The following is a 5,302-nucleotide window of genomic DNA, read 5'->3' as shown; positions in this document are numbered from 1 at the left end:
GAGATCGATCAGACCAAATTATAGGATAGGTACTTAATTTAATTTTCGAACCAACATATTATACAATTTCATCTGGACGCGCTTATTGAGTCCAACCGTAAGTTGGAACGTACTATTGGATTTTAAACAATACAGTGTCTCACCATTTAAAACAGTAAAAATGCTTCGAATTTCTACTGTGAGGATGGTTCTTGATATCAATTGGATCTATTTGGTTAGGATGGCACTAAAAGTAAACAATTCACAAAAAAAAATCCTGAGAAAACCTAAAAATAAATAAGGGAAAACGGAAATGACTGCCAGCTACACCAGTTTCCGACAAAAATTATGATTTTAATCATTTTGTAGTAACTATAAAATAATTGTTAATATATTTTGAAATCTTCACTAAGTCTTCACTAAGTATTTATAAAAGCATTAATAGACATTTGAGATTTTTTTCTTTTTATGTATGATAGTTTATTTATTTAAGAGTAAAACAGCTTGAAAATTTAAGACAAGATTTGTTTGGTCCTCATAAGTTGTTCAAACCCTAAATAAAAATTATCGAAAATATATGGTTATTCATATTATGCTAATTTATTATTGAATTCAAATTGAACACATCAACTTCAGTGATCTACTGAATGATAAATTTTCTCATAAAGACGAGTTTTCATTTCTAATATAAGATGCTGCGATGAAAGAAGGGGTAAGTGACAGAACCGCATGGATGTGTATAGAACAATTTAAGGCAAATATGCAATGAATATTGTGATTTTGTAAGTACAAAAGTAATCAGATTCAACCCTTGGAAAAAAAACTCGTTTTGCTTGCCTAAAACTATTTTTCAAGGATCTTAAATTCACAAATTCGTAATCTTTATAAAAATAAATTTTTGTTACCCTGTGTTGAAGGAACATTTTTTTATTAAGCTATTTCACAGGTCAGATTTAACAATTTATAAGATCTTAACTTGATTAATCTTAGCAATTCTTACTCTGTAACAGCAACTCAAACATTTCATCAAAAAAAATAAAAAACTGCAATAACCTCGGTCACGAATTATACCTACCAATACATTATATACTTATATAGTTACAGAATAACCAATCGTAATTAATTGTTATACGCTTCTAACTTATAGTCATAGATAATGGGATAATTGTCATATAACTACAAATAATAATAATAATAATAATAATAATAATAATAATACAGAATACCGATTACTTCATTTTTAAATATGTTAAGATATACGAGCGTGTTTGTACCAGCTATTTTTACGGGGTAAGCATAATACGGCATTACGGCAAATACACTATTCATCAAATGGTAAATGAGTATACGACGTATACCCTCGTGTATACTCTCGAAAACATATTAAATAATTATTAAACTAAATTATTAGTTATTATTAAATATTATACTTTTATATACAACAGTCATAGGAAATTTAGTAATTTATGTTCTATCACTAAACCAACCAAAAAACACCCTATCATCATTGTACATTGACCATTGTAATAAGTTATTATTAATAACTAATAAGCAATAACAGCTAATAAACCAATTCTACTCCCTAAAAACTGCTACAACACGTTTGGTCACTATTTTTTTCTAATGTCGTAACATGTAACATGTTTGGGCACTATAGTCCTTAATAAATATTATGTAGGTTTTAATTTACAAAAAATATATAAGTACCATATTTATGTAGGTAAATTAAATATTATTTTATAAGAATCATATAATATACCTATTATAAATTATGCAATATGAACATGAATCATTAAAAAGCAGTACCTAAGTGCATCTTGACGAAAATAATGAAAAATCGATATCAATAGGGAAAAAAAGGTGGGCAAGTGGGTGACTGTAATGGATTGTGTTAAATTTGAATTCAATGATATAATATCATTGTATAAGAAAAACGGTTCTGACTGAAGACGGTCATTTTGTCAAAATTAAAAATTTAAATGCTTGTAAAAAAAATTGTGCCTATGTATTTTTTAATATTTTTCAACTGCTATAGTAACAATATATCAGAAGCCTTGTATTAAATTTTCACATTTTTACCAACAAATAAAATTGTATTGAAAAAAAAAACTAAAAAATTTGGAAAATGAAAATGCCTGTTTTTCCTTAATTGTTATGTTGTTTTTCCCAGCGCTTTTGAAAACTATTGGGAATTTTGACCTCCTAAATGCACCAACTTTAAATACCGAACAGGTAAAAATGCCTAATCGTGTTTCACCACTAAAAACATAGTTTCATAAAACTATTACTAGGTATACAAATGGTACAATTCAGAAGTGTTGTTTTGCCAACTCTGAGGAGTTGACTGTGCCACAAGGTCGAAGGTATAAAATACTATTGGCAAACACGCAGAACTTGCTATAGCCTGCGGGTGAGATAGAAACCAACGGAGAAAGATGGCACTGTAATATCCTTGACATTCCTGTACATATATTTACTTGTATTAAAAAAACCACGATAATACTGTACTACCCGGCTGCCCCGTGTGAGTTCTGTAGGCAATCCTTTACAGACTAATATTATTTAGAATAGACTATATACGTAGTCGTTAATGGTTAATGAAGATCACTATATGATACATCCTATAAAGTATATAAGTGATGTCTATACCTATGAAATTAATTCATATTCATAAGCTATCATATTATTCAGTTATTTTTGTAGCAACTGTGATGATTCTATATTTGTCTACCTAGATTAACTAACAAATTATTGTACACAGCTCTATTTAGACAAAAACCTACTTAAAAATGAAAATATCATAAAATACCAACGTAGAGACACATGTAAATTAAATGATCTTAGCTTAAAGTTTGATAATCGATGAATTCACGCCAATATTAAAATTAATAACACAGGGTTAATTCTGCCAAACGTAAATTTGCTATCTTGCACGTGACTCAGAGAGAAAATAAATAGTGCGCTGACATTATCTTTCTCTTATAAAGTCAACCAAACCTAAAAAAATGTAGGCGATTTTTTTTCTTTATAAAGAATTTTTATTTTACAATAACAACATTAACAATTAAATGGTAAATATATTTTTTAAATATTTTAATCAAACTTCAGCTTTACAGCTTTGTAAATATTTAAGGCCACATCTGGAATGCTATAAAATGAGATACACCACCACGACTGTTTGAGTGTACACAGTTGACATAGTTTTAATTGTTTTCCTCACCATTACTCGTTGTATTCTGATATTTTTTATAGGTACAAGATTATGTGGTAAACTAGTAATATTTTGTTTCGTAAGTCACGTATGTCTGCGGTTTACAATTTCTATCGCAAAACGTGCAATAACAATACATGACATACCTAATTAAACTGGGAAGGTAGAACTGTTATGGATAAATGTAATCTAAGAACCAATAGTGTCGTATCCGTATGAAATATTTGTATCAACTGTAATTACTAAATAAGCCACCTATAAGTAAATGCTTATATTACATAGTTGATAATATGTAAATATTATAACAATATTTTAACACCGCTACAGATCTAGTATAATAATAAATAGGATCTATATTTGAAATCAAAGCAACAAATATGTACTAGTTATAGTCTGCAAGAAGGTTTATTGGGAACGTAAGCCAAATTTTTAATCAGGAGGTTAGTTTTTGAGGTTAGTTACATGGAATCGGTTGTAATGGAGTTCAGCGAAATCTGATACATTTTTGATTTGTAAGTCCTTATAGAAAAAATAGTTGGTTATGTACCATGGACCACCAATTAAAGCGTGGAAATCTATATTTAATAAAAACTGGATGTGGGGAGATGAGACGGATGTTGCAGGGTTTAGATCGGCCTCCTGATCTAAATGCTATATGACCAGATGGGTTTAATAATTGTCTTATATAATAGCATTTTAGTTTTTTATTTTAAGAGGGGATGTAAGATATAGGGCTAGATATTGACAAGATTCCTTTTGTTTTGTAGGCGAGGTTTCCAAGTTCGGATTTTAAAATTATACCAAGGTACTTGATCTCGTTCTGGACTGGTATGTTTTATATTTTTAGGTTTAATGGCTGGGTGATTACCAGAACGAAGAGCGGAAGTGATTTGAGGGAATTTACTTTCATCAATTCTGATCATCTAGCTATTGGACCAGATATCTATGATATTTAAATTTTCTTACGTATGATGTGCTGCTATGATAATACCATTACTTGTAGATAAGATAGCTGTATCGCTATCCGTGGTGAAGATGTTTAAGGTTTCCAGAATGAGTGGCAACCCTGGAATTAGAATCTTTTGGGGTTTCTATGAATGATCTATGATTCACAGGTTCTCGTGTAAGAATATACGAAGTGTCATATATCCTTAAGATTCTTTTGTTATATAATATGTGATGATAGGCTGGCCCCCTACAGTGATAATATATGAGGCCTATAAACTAGACCTTTACAGTCTGAGTGCATGAGGGGAGGATTAATGAACCCATCCTATAACTAGATTTATACCTGGATGATCCTGGGGACGTCACACAATATCTTACTCGCACTAGAATGGTCAATTTACAGTTGAATAATACTGGTTCAAACGTTTAATACGACAGATTAGGTTGACGGTTGACATTAGACGTTTGCACATTCCCACTGTACTTCTACCTACGGATCTACTAAAAGATTTACTTACACAAATACCATTCAGTGTGTAACCGAAACGACTGACGGCTTCTCACGATCCCAGAGGAAATAGGATCGCGATCGCTATTTTAGGACCGTTAATAACACACCACGCCGCACACGGTATATTATAATATTGGAGAAAAACGACGGCAAAGAAACGTAAACGGTCAGAGTATAGCTCACGGAACCGGGTGCAACAGCAGCGATGACAAACGCCTTGGCATGGTGTTCCCTAACCGCAAAAGGGACGATAATAGTATATTAAAAAATTCTAACATTATACACATACACTCAATGTGCGATGAAATGGACAGGTTGCGGTGGTAAAACAACAGCTGGAGAGGTAGGGAGCGGAAGAGGTGGTAGGAAAGGGGAAGAGAGCAAAGCTGATGTCGGCGGGTTCTAGAGGGTGGGAGGGAAGCACCAGACGGCCCGTTGACGCGTTCACGACCTTCCGCAACGTCAATGGCGTTGTGCTCAGACTTTTAAAATCGGAAAAACACCAATGAATCAGCGGATGTTGTTGGTCCGTCTCACATATCTTCGAGCAAACACACGCATCGAAAAAAAGAATTCGTGATAATACAAAAAGAAATATTACAATTTATATACAATTATATTAATTACTATAACACAAAAAAACGTCGCATGCA

This window comes from Acyrthosiphon pisum, chromosome A1 (assembly GCF_005508785.2).
Source record: "Acyrthosiphon pisum isolate AL4f chromosome A1, pea_aphid_22Mar2018_4r6ur, whole genome shotgun sequence".
NCBI lineage: Eukaryota > Metazoa > Arthropoda > Insecta > Hemiptera > Aphididae > Acyrthosiphon > Acyrthosiphon pisum.
Note: the sequence above shows the minus strand (reverse complement) of the source record.